This window comes from Lagopus muta, chromosome 1 (genome assembly GCF_023343835.1).
Source record: "Lagopus muta isolate bLagMut1 chromosome 1, bLagMut1 primary, whole genome shotgun sequence".
In the NCBI taxonomy this organism is placed as follows: Eukaryota; Metazoa; Chordata; class Aves; order Galliformes; family Phasianidae; genus Lagopus; species Lagopus muta.
The window spans coordinates 71206966-71223939 of record NC_064433.1 but is presented as its reverse complement, the minus strand read 5'-3'; the positions used below and the strand labels follow the sequence as shown (position 1 = coordinate 71223939).

At 39.4% G+C, this 16974-nt stretch overlaps 1 protein-coding gene across 4 annotated transcripts in view; it reads left to right on the top strand.

Annotated features, from left to right (window-relative positions):
* Positions 1 to 16974, top strand: part of DUSP16 (dual specificity phosphatase 16) — a 70744-nt gene that overhangs the window by 14164 nt on the left and 39606 nt on the right. For 3 of the 4 annotated variants that reach the window (XM_048952883.1, XM_048952907.1, XM_048952893.1), the window contains exon 2: positions 15669 to 15746. The gene's annotated coding sequence lies outside the window, so the exon portion shown is untranslated. Of the gene's footprint in view, positions 1 to 1339; positions 1380 to 15668; positions 15747 to 16974 lie in introns of all 4 variants that reach the window. The other variant, XM_048952897.1, reaches the window with a different exon arrangement.

Genomic DNA, 16974 nt, shown 5'->3' with positions numbered 1-16974 from the left:
TCTCTCGTGGCAACTTACGTTTCCTCATATACAGAATGTTTCAGCTGACCTCAAACATTTTGTAATGTCAGTGCCATTTTGCCAGCTGGAGGAGTCAGGTAGTAATAGTGCCCTCTCTACTTCTGTGTCAGCTGTCTTCCTTTCATATGGGGAGTGTAAGTCTCTTAAATTCCTTCCTGATAGGTTTCCATTTTGAAAATATACTGTCTGGAATGAGGTGGCATGTCTGCCAGCATAAAATTGGTTTGAAACACTAAGCACGCAGAACTTGTTATCAAAATACTTATTTCTTCTTCCTTTTTTTCTTTCTTTTTTGCTAAGGTTGCTGTTATGTAATGAAGTGATTGAGGAGTGTTACTCCGTAAGTAGAGAAAAGACATTAAAGACTGCATCTTTCCCCTACAAAAATCGGTGCTGTCCTGAGACTCTCCTGAGTTACTCAAAACAAGTTGTAATGAAAATATACTGAAATCCTAGGCTTTAGCCTGGTTGTATTGAATACTTGGTAGAACTCCAAAGTGGTAAATAACTCAGTTTTTTTTATGGAGTACTAATCTTGTTTGCTTTGGCATCTAAAATTGAAGTCGCAGCTTATTTTTCCTAAATATACACTTTCCTTTAGAGTATCCCTTCTATGCAGTAATGGAGATATATATAACAGAGTCCAGGAAGCCAGTCACAGAGCAAAGATTCTGCTTTGTTTGGTGGTCCCAGAGGCAGGAAGGAGCAATATTAACTTCTGGTTGATGTAACAAGCACCAATCAGTCACACCACTGATGCCACAGTCTGGATGGACATTGTGGCAAAGTAGTAGACTTGAAGCAATACTTTGAATGACTATGAGTTCAGTGAGCCCTCATGTAGCCTTGTACAGCCCAGAAAGGAAATAAAGAGGTGTTCATCTGGGCAAAGGGAGTGGTTTGGAGAATTACATCTGCTGTGGTGGTCTGAGTAGGTATGAGCAGCATAGTCAAGGCAAAAGGAAACTCCGCTGTGCTATGAGCAATGAGATCACATGTCTAGGAGAGTGGTTTTCATCCATTTATGTTGTGTAAATTCTCCTAATACTGATCAGAAAAAAATGAGCAGGAGGCAATTCTAGCTTTGATACCAAAGTGCAAGGAATTGCGAAGTCTAAGGAGTCATGAAGTATGTTGATGGGAAAGGGGAATGCAAAAAGGGGAGCTTCCCAACTGCAGCAGATTTTTAAATTCCTTTGAGTGTACTTGAAATAATTTAAACATGTGGTGGCTTCATTTGTAGGTGGAGCTGTAAGGTAGTGACACGTCGTTCTAGACTGGTTATCTTGTTTTCTTTCTGATGCCTTTTTTATTACAGTGTGCAGTGACTGAAGTCCACAAGAAAGTGCAGTGACGCTGTAAGTTGTCTGTCTCTTCGTTCACTTCTGTTAACAGCAAGAATTTATTTTTGTTAATAGCTGCCAACAAGTAGCATGCACAAAGTAACATCTTCAAAGTAAGTCTTAAACAAACAAACAAAACCACCTTTCTTCTGTAACTTCTGGTGTTAATTCCTGTCTTTCTTCTTTTTCCTTTGAGACTGTTGCAAGTAGTGTCCATTTCCTTAATGTGTGACTAGGTTTGCCGTGGAGGTTTTAACAGATCTAAATTGTGAGATAGTAATTTAACATGAAATGAGGTGTCAAAGTGATGGACTTTTAAGTGGTGATTCCTGACGTTCCCCAAAACATAGTCCATGTAAACTTATTTCTCCTTCAGAAGAGCAAATTCCTTTCACTGCTGTTATCAGTGTGTTCTTTATGAACTTTTCGCAATAGTGCATACATGTTAAGCAGCAACTTGCTTTCAGAACTTTAAAGGTGTTTTTTTTTTTTTTTTTTTTTTTGTCAATTCTGATTTAATTTTGAGATCTGATATTATCTTTAAAAGGCTCATCAGTTGATGGTATGTAATGATGGGTTTTAACTGAGATGCTTGTATAGGATACCGTAAATTCATTTATGTCTTAATGTCACCATCAACCACAAAGGATTTAGCTACGTATATAGTTTTATAGAGGATTAAGTAACTCACCTTTGGATTCATAAATAAATAAAACCAAAATTGTGATGGCAATACAAGTAAGGTAGCAAAATTACCAGACCTCCCAGGAGGCTTAACTTCTTTATGGCTTAGCTGAATGTTATGAAGCACAAAAGATGTTGCTCTTTTCCATCATAATTGTTCAACTTTGGGGTATTCTTCCTTACCGTGAGACAGTTGGAAGTCTGTTTATGTAAATGTGATGGAGGTTTTACCCCTAGGGTCTTTGCATGCATGTTGCTCTCTTTGTAAAGTTTTCAATGCTTCTGCCATGGTGTTGCTTCAGGCAATCCCTGCTTGAGGCACCAGCAGTCTGCAGCTGTATTTTGCAAGTTTGTCTGTCTGAAACTATAATGATTTAATATGATAATCTCATTGCTGGGCTCAGACATGGAACTTGCTTTTATGGGGAGCTTTCTCATGGATAAATCTGAGTGCATTTAAATGTCTAAAAAGAGGAAGGGGTGGGAGGGAATATGATGGGAATTGCTGGTAGCTTTGCTTGATAGAAAGCAGTCTGTGGCAGGCCCAAGAGTATTTGATTGTACCTTAAAAACATTAGTAGAAGGTACCCATAGTGAGATTTTTAGCTAGCCTGTTGATCTTATTCTCCACTTCTTAAAATAATAATAGTAATAATATTAATTTCTAATTTATCTTACCTTCAAAATAGAAATGTGCTAAAAGAGTCTTACCTGGACTATTGGCAGTGTGTTGTCCAGAGGCACTGCTTGAAGTGTCATGGGTATTACCTGCAACAGAAGGTACAAAATGCAGGGAATAAGAGGATGATTTGCTTGCCTCTCTATCTTTGAGCGGAGATGACACAAGTGATTTTTCTTCAGATCTTCTTCTGGGAGCTCACAAGCTTTGTCTGTTCACTTCTTCTGGAATAATGCCTCAAATCACCTTTAACTAGCTCGTGCAGGAGAGGATTGTGCTTTCCTGTGATTACAAGCTCAAGTAGTGGTAGTAGTGGTGTTGTCCACATGTAGGCAGAAAGAGAAGCAGCAGTTCCAGGGTAGATCTCTACCTCTTAATCTGCTGTCTGCAGTGGGACAGTTTGCCCAGGGAGTCCATTTTGCATGGGAGTGAAGTCCAGGAGGAGTCATGTTGTCTCCTTCTCTTTTCCTAGTTCCAGTCTACTTGAAGCAGGGAAACCAGAGCTCTAAAGCTCTTAGAAATAATAATACTTTCATTAATTGTAATTATCTGTGGAGTATAGTTTGACAGCATTAATGAAGCATGGAGAACACTTCCTACTGTAAGGTTTAATATATATTTTTCAATGACAAAATTCTTTGTATTTGTCATTGTCTATCAGCTGTAAACTCCTGTAGTACAAATAATGATGAACTGGCATGCAGTATGGCACTGGTAAACGAATATTTGCACCAAGGATACATAGCCAAGCTCTTACCTTTTTGCATAAGATTTTCTTAAGTGGGGGTGCAAAGCAGATGGGATCTTGATTAAATAATTACCTCTGTTTGAGTGAGTGCTGACCCTAGGAGCGTGACTATGTAACCTATGACATGCAGTGTAGGAACAAGGAAGCACATGAGGATTGCGTGAACAGTCTTCACGCTAAAGCTTTCTCTAGAGCATTTTTTCCAGAGCATTCTACTCTACGGACTCCTGCTAGACAGAGTCCTTAACCTGAGATTTTATCTTAAATATGCAAATAACTACTGAAGCATGGCATGAGGGTCAGAGTGCTCTTTGAGCTGTGCCATGGGGTTTTGGATCATCAGAAGCAGGCAGCAGGCTCAGACTATTTGTAATAGCAGGGCAGTGATTCTCTGTGTGGATGAGTCCCCTTTTCACAAAATTACAGAATTACAGAAACATAGGGGTTGGAAAGGACCTCTGGAGATCATCTTGTCCATCAGTATCCACCTTTTTGACTTGCCTGGGTTGCACTATGTGAAGAGAAATAGCCTTGTGCTGCATATAAAATGTACACTACAGTTAATTTATAAAAGTAACAAAACCTCTTTTAAAAAATATTTTTATTACAACGTTAAAAAAAGAGAGGAAAAAAACCCATAAAACTAGTGGCATATTTGACCTTGTTTTTGTGAAAATAATGCATCAATGTATGGTTCAGTGGAAGTGGTGAGTTCTTGTGGTGTTCAAAAGATTTTTGAAATTTTCCTGTTACTATGCTTCATGATTGAAAATAGTTGTTCAAAAGTGTATGTATTACCAAAAAATGAATACTTGACTTGTGGCTGTGAAGTGAGGGATATTTTTCTCTGGTAAGACAAGTCTTATAAAAGCCTAGTAAAGAGAAGTGATCATGTTTATCTTTGAGTTGAATATCTGATTGCAGCTTGATACATTCAGTTTGAAAATGTGCAGGTAATGTATTTGTCAACTGAAAATAGAGTTGCAAATATATTTAAAAAAAAAAAGTTTTTTTTTTTTCCAGCAGTCTTGAAATCTATTCTGAAATTCCTTTATCAAAATTGCCGTAATGTTTCATTTGAAATGTTGTTATGATTTCAAACATAGCAGAGGTAAGTTGCTTTCTCACCTTGAGGATGTGTGTTTAACTCATTCAAATGAGCGGCCAAATCATAAAATATTTTTAGCATTTTGTGCCAAGCTAGCCACCTTCCTTCAGAAAAGTAAAAGATGTACCCATAGTCAGCACTCATACTTCTAAGAAACTCCTGGAACTGGTGGTGATTCAATCCCTTGGACTTCATGAAATTCATAGCTTTTCTTATGATTTGCATGGCATTATCTGTTTTTAAAGCTTTTTTGCACAAATTTTCCTGATGTATGATGCAGCAGTATTTCACTGAATGTGAGTTGCTGTGGCAATTACATAGTCTTCTATTAACTTTCTAAGTCCCTCTTTTTTAACAACGCTGGGGAGCGATTAGTAGTTATGCCAGATCTGTTGACAAAGGTTAAAGAAACTGCTTTGAGGTAGTTTTTACTGCTTCATACAAATAGAAAGATCTTTTAATGGCACTAAATAAGCCATTTCTTCAGTGGCATTATTTTTGCTATCAATACCTCTAATAGAAATGGCAAGCTGAGCCATATGTGTAGCATCAGTACTTCCATGTGTTACGCAAGAATAAAATTTGAAATTAGCAGCTTTACTCTCAAAATTTCCTTTTATAGGATTTTCCTGTTGTTTTTTTGTTTGTTTGTTTCTTTGTTTGTTTGTTTGTTTGTTTTAATCTGCCTGGCTATAATTTGATGACACAAACTGATTTCAGAAAAATATTCTTTCCCAGACAAATTATAACTGACATGCATTTAATACATTGCTTAATAAACTCACCATCAGCAAATGGTTCCGATATTTTGCATTCAGTTTTGGTTACCAAATAAATGGCTTTTATACTAGAGTCCAGGTTTCAGTTCAATAGCGTGTGTGGTGGGCCTGAGAGGCAGAGTTAGCACTGTGCTCTGCCTTTGTCGTGGTTTCAGCTCAGACTGTGCCAATTGCACACCAGTGTTTCCTTGTTGCTGAGTGATGTGTGCCTGGGGCTGGACTGGGCTACCTGGGAGATCAGAGTCACTGCCATGATGGTGTGGGGCAGGGGTGGCTGCAAGACAGGCTTGGTTGGATCACGTGTGGCTAGTCTAGTCCAGCGCCCTGCTAAAGCAGGTTCCCTACAGTAAGTTGCCTGAGAAAGTGTTCAGAAGGGTTTTGAAGATCTCTAGAGAAGGAGAGTTCATGACCAGTCTAGGTAGCTTGTTCCAGTGCTCTGTCACCTTTGAAGTAAAGTTTTTTTTTTTCCTCATGTTTATATGGAACTTCCTGTGTTTCAGTTTATGCCCCTTATTCCTGTGGCTGGACATTACTGAAAAGAGACTGGTCCCCCACTGTGCACCCACCCTTTAGGTAATTATAGGCATTGGTAAGATCTCTCCTCAGTCTTCTGCAGGCTGAATAGACCCACATCTCTCACTGTTTCCTCATAAGGGAGATGCTTCAGGCCCCTAATCAACTTCATTGCACTCTACTGGATTTTATCCAGTAGTATTTTGTCTTTCTTGAACTGGGGAGCACCAGAAATGGACAAAGTATACTCCAGATGTGGCCTCACCAGGTCAAGTAGAGGGGGGGAGAATCAACTCCTTTGACCTTCTGTCTATGCTCTTTTTTTATTGTGCCCCAGAGTACTATCGGCCTTCTTGACCACAAGGGCACACTGTTGGCTTATGGTCAACCTACTGTCTGCCAGGAACCCTGGTCCTTATCCACAGAGCTCCTTTCCAGCAGATTAGCCCCTAACCTGTGCAGATGTTTGCAGTTATTCTTCCCCAGGTAGGTAGGAGCCTTGTTGAACCTCTTCAGGTTCCTCTCTGCCCAACTCTGTCCAGATCTCATGAATTGCAACACAGCCTTTTGGTGTGTTAGCCACTCCTCCCAGTTTCCTGTCATCAGTAAACTTTCTCAGGATGCACTCTATCCCTTCATTCAGGTCACTGATGAAGATCTTAAACAAGACTGGACTGAGTGTCAACCTCTGAGTAACACCACCAGCCTCTGGCCTCCAACTAGATTTTGCACTATTGATTACAACCCTCTGAGGCTCTTCATGTCATCCAGTTCCACCTCTCAGTCCACTCATATATCCCGTACTTCCTAAAGCTTACCTACAAGGGCATTATGGGAGACAGCGTCAAAGGCCTTGCTGAAGTCACAGTAGACAACATCCACTGCTCCCTACTCATTCACCCAGCCATACATGACATTATATGAAGCTATCAGATTGGTAAAACAGTACTTCCCTTCAGTAAATCCATGTTGACTACTCCTGATAACCTTCTTTTCTTCCAGTTTCTTGCAAATGACATCCAGAATAAGTTGTTCTATCACCTTCTCAGAGACTGAAGTGAGGATGATTGGCCTGTAGTTTCCCAGATCCTTTTCCTTGCCCTTTTGAGGATTTGAGTAACATGGGGTTTCCTCCAGTCCGAAGGCACCTTTCCCGTTCTCCATGATATTTCATAGATGATAAAGAGTGTTTCAGCGATCATTTCTGCCAGCTTCCCTCAGCACCTGTCAGGGCCCATGGATTTGTGTGTTCTGAGTTTGCTTAGATGATCTCTGACCAGATCCGCCTCAACCAAGGGGAATTCTTCCTTTTTCCAGACTCACTCTTACCTCCAGGGTTTGGGATTCTTGAGGGACAGTCTTAGCAGTAAGCAAAAAGGCATTCAGTATCTCTGCATTCTCAGCCCTCCATTATCAGGGCATGCAATTCATTCAGAGGGCTCACATTTTCCCTAGTCTTCCTTTTGCTGTTGATATACTTTAAGAAGCCTTTCTCATTGTCCTTGATCTCCCTTGCAAAGTCCAAGAGGGTGTTAGCCCTTCTCATTGTACCCCTGCATGCCTTGATAATGTTTTTATAGTTCTCTCAAATAAATACTTGGCATATTTAAAGCCAAATCTTTATCAAAACCCAAGGACAGTTGTGATTTTTCTGGATTAATATCTGGTCATCTTTTCATTCATCTTTTGGGGGCACTAGTGTCCATCTCTTGTCCATCTCTTCTTCTTCAGTGTACTTTTCACTCAACTGTTTAACAGTCTACCCCTGCCATCTGCAGCAACTTTTGTGTACTGGTGGTAAGATTATTCTCCATTTCTTATTCCTGTACCTTGTGTCTGAAAAGAAATAATAATACAAGTTTAGGAGATCATCTGCTTTCTCTGGGGGCTGGTACTGAGATTACACATGGCAGTAATTGCAAAACAAATCGTTCTGGATGTGGCAGTGCAGCTTAAGATTCTCAGCCTAGTCCATCCTCCCTAAGTGTGGAGTGCGGAAGTGGCTAGCCTAGGTTAGGAAAGTCTGTAGCTGTGCTGTGTACAAAAACAAAGCCTCCTTTCTATCAAGGGTAGTTTGAACAGCACTAAGCTGTTGGTTTGGAGCTAGCTCATGAGTCTTAGATTTAGATATGTCTGCATCTGCACTGCATGACAGATTGTATGTCCCCACATTAAAGTATGCTCAATGCATGTGGAGCATATTGGTAATTTAGCTGCCAAATACTTTAGAAAATAATAATAAATAAAAGATACCTGCATCTTCTTGCTGTTTGACTAAAATTCAGGTATATGGCCATAGGGATCCTAAAAGGCAAATCTTTGATGGCAGGTGTTCTATTTTCCAAACCTATATGCTCTTTTCAGAAAGGTCTTTTGTAGTTATGATTTCAGCAAAGTGCCAGAAAGCTGAACCTGGACAAAACTATGCTTTAATAGGATGGTGAGAAAATGATTAGGAAGAATGTTTTAGACCTGAATAAGCATTGTATTAAGTACAGAAAAGCTATGTACTGCATTTTCTTTTAGATCTAAGTCCAGTTTTTTGTTTGTTTTTTTTTTTTTTTCTTTTGCCTGTTTCATAACAGTCTAAGATTAAATAAGATTCATGCATTCTTTAAAAATATTTGGATTTGTGCTTGAGTTTTCCAGTCTTCCAGGCTTTGGGTGATTTGGTTTCAGGAGTGTATGGTAAAGGATCAGGTAACTTTCCAAATAGCAAAGGATTAGTAGGAATCAAGATGTGGCAAATATATACTACAAATCTAGTAATTCTGTGATGAATGTATGATTTTCTTGTTTTGGTGTTTTGTCTTCTATTGTATATTTTCAGTGCTGTGACTTCAACCAGACTGTTTCCATGAAGAATATGATTCATTGGATAGTTTATGGCATACCTCACAATGTACTTTGAACTTGTTGTTTTCCTGTTTGGGAAGAGGGACAAGCTGGATGTGGGGATGTTTTGGCAGTCTTGGCTTCTATTCCTGTGTCACAGTTTGGTTGTTTCACATCTGTGTGTGAGAGAAAGGGCTTGTGCTTTCTAGATGTTATTCCCTTCCTCTCTTTTTGTCATATTAACTAGTCATGTAAAAGATGTTCCCTCTCCATATGAGAACTGTTTCTCCTGTGTCCTTGTGCAGTTGCAGATGCAATGGTGATAGTGGGAATTGGTTGGATGCAACTCTTGTGAACCATATCCAGGCATTTTCTTTCATAGAATAGCTAGAATTTAATGTGCTAGAAGTGACTGTGAAATAACATGACTTTTCCTGACACAGAATAGGATATTTTCCTAAACATGTTAAAGAAATTCATGTGATAGTATTGTTCCATAAAAGCCTGTGTAGCATAGGTTTGAACATGGTGATGTAATGGTTTATTTTCTTGGTTTTGTTTTGCTTTGAAAACTCTATACTAGATGGGAAACACAGCATCATGAAGAAGAACATGTGAATCAGGTCTAATCCTGCATCTGTCATAGTGTAGCCTCAAGAGGAATGCAACCTCTTTGCTTCTGCTTCAGCTATGTTTGTAAAGAAGACTTTGCTTTCTTGGCTACAGCGGTGGGAAGGATGCAGATTAACTGTAGTAAGGATGTGTATGATGTTAAACATACATGATCAGTGATTACTATAAACATAAATTAAACTGACAATTATAATGAGGTGATAATGGGCTTGCAGACAGCTATTTTTCAAATGATTTTAATTGGTTTGTTAATTCAGTCTGGTGTCATATTTATGATGGCCTTCACCTAGTCCCATATGAGGATTTTCTGTGCCCCCTTGTTAGAGAGCAGCTACAAAAAATTCTGAAGGAGACTGAGAGAATGGAGGGGAGTGGTAGCGTGAACCTGAGATTGGATCTTCTACTAGCAGTTGAGAAGTCTTCTAAGTCTGCCCACCCGTGTGTGTGCTTGCTTGCTTGGCTGTGTTGCCTGCTGGGGCTTCTCTCTGTGGAAGGGACAAACGGCTACTTTTAAAACCTCTACTTTATCTATTTCAGCTTAATTTAGCCATTCAAGTAAAGCAAGTAGTGGTGCTAGGTCAGACAGCTGATTGGCTTGGGCTATGTTAAAAACGCTTGCAAAAGCTTAAAGTTGAGTGATATTCTTGTTTTAAGTTTTGTAGCTTTACAAACTTAAAATATCCTTATGCCTCTTAAGCTCTCATCTTCAGTAATGTGCTTAAAAGCCCTATGGCAAGCTTTCTGTCAGAAATAATAATGAAAATACATCTTACTCTTAACACCTGAAATTGTGTAGACAGATTAGCTTTTGTAAGTGAGTGGGCCTTTTTTGGGGGGGATGGTTGCATAGGAAGCATTGCTGTAGTAAGTCCCAATTCAGTAGGGTGTATCTTCAAAAGTTAATTGAATTTGGATATGATAACCTTTAAGGTTTCCTTAGATCAAGTAAGAATGAGGAAAGATGGGTTGAATTAGTTTAAAGCACCACAGACCTTTTAATGTGCAGTTCTGGTTTGGATGTTGTCTAACAAAGGTGAACTCTACCATGATAACCCTGATGTGGCTACACTTCCTTAAACCTTCAGTTGGTAAAGTTGGTAAAGTTTTCTGTTTGTTTTCTTTTGTTGTAAAGAAAAAGCAAAAATAAAACCAACCTCCCGCAGAAAGCAAAACTGCAGTATTTAATGGAAAGCCTGTATTATTCACTTGAAACTAGAGTGGCATGCCTGAGTCAGTGAAGTATGAGCTAAGAATCTGGCAAAAGCCTTTAGCACAAAGGAAGGCTGAAAGTCTCTCAGGAAGCCTGTGCGCTGCTAAATGTGGCACGTTTGAACATGAGACTGACATCATTGTGAGTTCATAGTAGTGAAAGAACAAAGTATCAGCCACAAATTAGACTGACCTAATTTTTAAGTCACTTCTAAAAACTTAATAACACAGTGTGTTGCTTGTGCAAGCTGTTTATTTCTAGCTCAGTCTCTTGCTACTTAATTTAAACTACAAGTTAGCCTTCTAAAATGTCAAAGGAGTTGTTCAAGAAGGTGTTTGTGTTTGAGGGGTTCTCCAAACTTCCTTCCTTGGCTCTTTTTCCACCCTGACCTCAGCCTTCAGCTAAAGGAAGTGATTAAGGACCACCCATCATATACCTTTATCCTTTAGGATCAGTTTCCTGGAGGTACAAGCTTAGAATTGCATACCAAAACCTAACTCAGTCACATGGGCTGCTCACGTACAAGTTTCTTAGTGCAACTCTGCAGATTGTCAGAACACTTGCCATAAGTATCAACAAGAATGTATTTACAGTCAATAAGGTGTTAAAAAAAGTGATCAGTATTACTTATCGGTGAATCCACAATCACTGAAGTAAGTAGTGCTTCTTCCATTGCTGAATACCTAATAAAAGGACCATGCATTTTGAAGGTGGTATCCTCTATTCTCCCTTCTAAGTATTTGTTAGATACAATGCATTACTTCAGTTACTGCAGGAGTACATTGAGCCCTCTTAGGTTGGGATTCCTTTGGCAAAAGTCAGTTCTTTTCTGGTTACTACAAGAAGGACTTTGTAAATCAGAGCACCTCTAGAAATTCTGTGTAAGTATAAAATGTCCATATTGCTTTTCTCTGCTTTTCAAAATCCTGTAGGAGGCCAAGCAAGGCTGCTACAGGACATTTCTTGATGAAGACCTAAATCAGATGATAACAACAGAGTTTATTCACCTTATTTGGTATTGAAATCATTTGTGATTTTAACTTTTAAAATCCTGGTCCCTCTTAATTCTGACTTTTAACTCACGTTTTGTCAGAATTTCATAAAGGAGATCAATGTGTTTGGTGGTGGTACCACTTTTCTCCCTCTTCTTAAAAGGTGTAGAGGTTATAAAGGTGTAAGAGCTGCAGCTCAGGAATGTAAGTCACCTTCTGCTTTCTCCTTCTGCTGTAAAGATCAGTATGGCTTCCCTTTTCAGTCCTGCAGTTAGTGTGCAAGAAGTGTGGCCTTGGCACCACTGCAGGCCTTGTTATAGCATGACTCAAATTCACAAAAATGCTTAGGATCCCATGGGAATAAACTACCAGAAGGCATGATGTGTAAGATGACCCAGTGAGCTGCCATCAACTGTGCTTTTGCTCTTGAACTGGGCTGCTTCATCCCGTGTTACGTTGTCAGTGTGTGCTATCAGAGTTATACCGTGGCAATCAGCTTGGTTCCTGATCCATGTCTAGTTTGTTTTCTGCACCTCACCTGCAGTTCTGTCTTACTCCTTGTCTGGCTTCACTCTTTCCTGCTCAACACAGCCTGTGGGAGCTGAGAAGGCCTGATTGCTAGCAAGGACTCATGGCTGGAAACTGTTCCACCATGCTGGCTGTGAGCACTCATCCTATGCCATTACCTCTGGGGTCCCTCTTAGGGAGAAACCTGGCTAAGCTGATCTGCTTTACTGCATAAGGCTGAGTTCACATATGCATTTAGACGTTGGTGGGGCCCAGCATTCCTGCCACTGGCTGCCCCTTGGGAACCACAAGCGCGTGACTGCTGTGGTACATCTTGTAGGGCTCTTTTCTGTGTTTTATCACTGTATAACAAGCATTATGGCAGTGATTTTTGGTGTGAATTTGAGAGTAGTTTTAACACTGACTAGGTGAGCTTTGTAGATGCTGGTAGATGCTTCTCTATACTGCTGACAGGACATCCAGGCATTTCCAGGCACAAGCAGGAAGAAACAAAGTATTAATGTTGACAGTTTAAAAAAAAAAAATTCCTTCCAAACTTTCTCATGCCCCGATGTGAACGGGTTGAGTGCGCATGTTGCCTTCCGGGAGAACTGGTGTCATTTCCTCAAATGGGTGAAAGGCCATTGCGTTTTAACCCGTAGCTTACCATAAAAGCAGTTTACATGGCTCTTGTCCTCACAGGAGGCTGACTCACCCTGAGCTTTAGTCATTTGGTTTTAAAGAAGTGCCATTAAAAAGTCTGTTGTAAGAAACTTGCCCCTGCCTTGCCCAGGAGCTATTCTGATTTGTTTCTCTAATAAAACACCATCATTATCCTCTGCCTTTAATCTGTCCTGGTGCTTGTATGGAGGCTTCAGATCTATCTTCTCTTTTTGTTGTAGAGTGACCACTTAGCAGATCAGAATTGGGTTTTTTATTTTTGGCTCCTTAGAGAATAGAAGAGTATTCTATTATTGCTTGAGGTGGTAGTGAGCAAGGCATGTATCCCATTGAGCCAGAGGCTGGGCAGCAAGCTTCATTAACTAAGATCTACCTTAGTTAATCATCTTTGCTAGATAAAAAACATTAAACTTAAAGGCTAACCATTATCTGAAGGCTTGGAGGAGCTATCTTATCTTCTCTTTCGGAAAGCTTTTTAAGGAAATAGCAAGAACTTTTTGAACTGTTAGGCATGATGTTTATTTAGCGCTACTCTTCAGAGCACTGATTTGAATATTTTTCTTAGTACAGTGTGCTTATGTTGGTCTGTGTAGATGCAGAGAATGCTGCCAGTGATTCAGGGCACGCAGGTGGTGTAGGAGATGGAAACCTTGTCACGAAAGTGGTTGCTGTAAACAAAGAGTAAGGAAACAGTGGGATCTCAACAACTTGATTCAAAAAGCAGTTTAACCCTATAAGGGGTTGAGTTTGTATCTTTGAATTGTCTGCTAAAATCCAGTTGCTGTCAAAGACCAGCAGGTGTGGAATTTGCCAGCTGCCACAGCAAATTGATGGATCCTGTGTGCAGGAACCAGATAGAGCTCATGTTGTGATTTGTAAGAATAGGTGACTGTCTTCCCAGCTTGAGTACAATTTGTAAACTTTCACTCACTTAGCTTTGAGTTGGATCTGTTCAGACTATACAGATTTAAGCAGCTGAGTTTTAAAGCTTGCTAGTACTTGCTGAACAGACTAACAGGTTTTGTGCTAGAAGCTTCATACAAGAATAAACCTTCAGGGAAGGAGTGGTACCAAGGTCCTTAGAAGGATGCTGTGGTGCTTGACTGCTCAGTCTCTCCTTGACTTTGGGCAAGTTTTTTGGAGAGCCACAGCTCTGTAGCTGTGGAAGGAACACTCCATGTAACTAAACTGGTTGGGTTCGTTCAGCTGCAGCTTAGGGAAGGCCCTGAGCAAGAAAGGAAAAAAGGCCTCTGACTCTGGAAAAGAAAAAAAGGTATTTAAATAAGGCCTGGAGGACCATACTTGTCAGAAGTAAGTCAAAAGGCAGGTAATTCACCCTAAATTAAGGGATGTATATTTTCCTAAAGTCAGCAGAAAAAAAATCCTCATCTCTAAATGATGAAAGACTTCTTTTTAAACTCTCTCCTAAACACGAATAGCTGAAGTTTCCCCTTTAAACTTGGGTGGCTCATTCATATTTCATTCAATTGTAATACAGCGACCTCTCTTTCCCTCCCCCCTCTTACCACCAAGGCTAAGAAGGAGGAGGGGAGATATAAAATGTTTCCGAAAATTACAGGAAATGTCTGTTCCTTTAACAGCATTGCCAGGGAATTTCCAAATATGCTTAATGCTTGTGGCTGAACTTGCAGCAGCTCCGTCTTCAATCATGAGTGGATTGTATCCTAAAAACATGACACCTCGTTCCAGTAAAACACATTGAAATGAAGTGTATGCTTTTTTTTTCTCATCTGCTCTTCAAAAAGAATCCTGCCATGTGGTGAAATGAGGGATTTGGGGGCTGCTTTAAATTCCTGATTTCTTTATATTCAATGAAGAGGGGAAAAGTATTCTATTATTGCTTGAGGTGGTAGTGAGCATGGCATGTATCCCATTGAGCCAGAGGCTGGGCAGCAAGCTTCAGATACCTGCCTGCAGGGCTCTGGCCTGGTGCTCTGCTGTTTGCATTGGCAAGGTTTATAGAGCAAGTACCCAAAGACAGCAAAGTGCTTCTTGTAGCTTCTTTCCCTGCAAGGTGACATTGGTATAGAATCTGTTCAGCAGCTCTCTGCCCTGTGCAGTTGTGGCTCTGCACAGTTGTGATATCATTTGCTTTGCGCTTGAAAGCCACTCCTGGGTTGCATAATATGGCAGTGCTTGGCAATAGTTTGTTAATGTGGTTCATATTACAGTGATTAAATGAGGTTGTCATCTCTTGATAGTAATGATTTGAATCTTGCTTAACTGGCCAGGAAACAGTTTGGAATTGGCACTAATGTGTTTATTTTTACTTCCTCGTGTGAAGGTTGTAATTCAATTTGTTCATGTAGGAACAGCAAGTGCTTTTCGTGGAGTTTGTTTGGCTATGACTACATGAAACAATTGGTGACATCAGTGTTACCATTTTCCAGCGCTGGCTTTTTAGTGTGTGGGGAGGTAGTGTTAACTAATGGAGTTCTGCTTTGTTAGACTTTGTTCATTCAAAATAAAGCTGTAATCAGACTGACAGCAATCTCCACTGTTGTATACTGAGTAAAATTTTGTGAATTTGCCTGAACTCATGCAAATACATCACCTACAGAGGCTAGTTACAAATTAGTTATCTAGCAGAGAGACATCACTTTTTTTTTCTAAGGCTACCATTGATTGTTTTTGTTTCTTTAATTATTATTTTATGAGTCTATACTTCTTAATGCTTGTAGAGAGGCTTGCTTTTTTTTTTATTATTTTTTTATTATTTAGAAAATAAGTAGAACAAATTTTTTTTATTTCAAATGTTTCCCTTTTAAATTAGTGCTAATGATTAGAGACCTCACCTAAGTTTTTAAGCTTTAAGTTAAGGTTTTAAGTTCAGGGGATTTCTACAGCAAATGACTACACAAAGTATGATTTCCATTTTTTGACTTGTAATAAGGATCTTTTCTTCCTGTTTTAGGTGTTTCCTTCAGCTGGCCTTTGTATGCAGACCACCTTTTGTCCTCTTCAGCCCATTCAGAATTTGACTCAAGTGTAGGTGAGTAATTGCTTTTGACATGAGACAGTAATGAATTACGGGCTGCAATAAAAGCATTCCAGAATTTTTGGCTGATCTGACTTAGCTGCCATATGGGAGAATAATCTTATAAAATCCATTGAAAATTTTCCCGGTTGTCTAGTGTCTAGCTAAGCTTTTCTTCTAGATGTCAGAGAGCTAAATGATGTCAATCAACAGTGGAAAAAGTATTTTGAAATAGAGCTTTGTGCTTGTATGGGTGGAGAAGAGTCCTCACGTACAGTGTATGAGCTGTTGAAGGGAGTGATGTAATGTATCAACAGCATGTTCTGACATTTCTCATGAGCGCATATTCTGTCAGCCAGGTTTCCCTGCTATAACATGAAATAAATGTTTATGATTCCACAATGAGTGTTGGACTGGTTGGCTTCTTGGCAAGTGCAGATGATGATAATCTGGCTCATTGTTTTGAGTTGGTGATGATGTATGAATAATTTGTGCAAGAGCATTGTGTGTATTTGTGAAATATGTTGAGTAGGTCACCAAAATGTGGGTTTTTTTCTTTTTTTCCTTTTTTTTTTTTTTCAGAAGAAGAGATTATCTTATTTCTATCACTATTATTTGTATAAAAAGCAATAGCTCACTGGTTCCTACATGGAAATTCTATTTATCATGCTTAGCCCAGCTCTCTGAAAGTTCCATCACTGAAAATGTCATGGAGCAATAGACGTAGAAACAAAGAACTTAAAAATCTAAACTGGAGGTGTATTTGTGTACTTTACTCTTGGGAAACTGATTTCTTCTCCATCTCTCGATGTCTGTTCTCTGGGGTGAGCACAATTAAATTGAGTGACTTTTCTTTAGAACTAGTAATCAAAACAGACTCAGTTAAGTATAATGAAAGACAATAGACCACTGAACAGAAAATTCTTCTTCATGTGTTTTTTCCAGTGGATTATACTTGGCTTATTCATGAGAGTACAGTGTGTAATCTAAAATGCATATGGCTACTGTTTCTGCAAGAAAATTATTACTGACACATTTTGGTTGTGTATACAGATCTAAAGAACAGATCCCTGGAAGAAAGACAGGAGGGAGAAGCCACCCTGATCATACAAAGAAACAAAGAAAAGTAGTGTGATATTCTCAAATCTGCTTCTCTTTTTTGAAGATGGTACTTCAGTGGCATTTTCTAAGTAAATAAAAAAATGTGTATGTTGCTGTTTGAGAGGTGTCCTCAGTACACTCT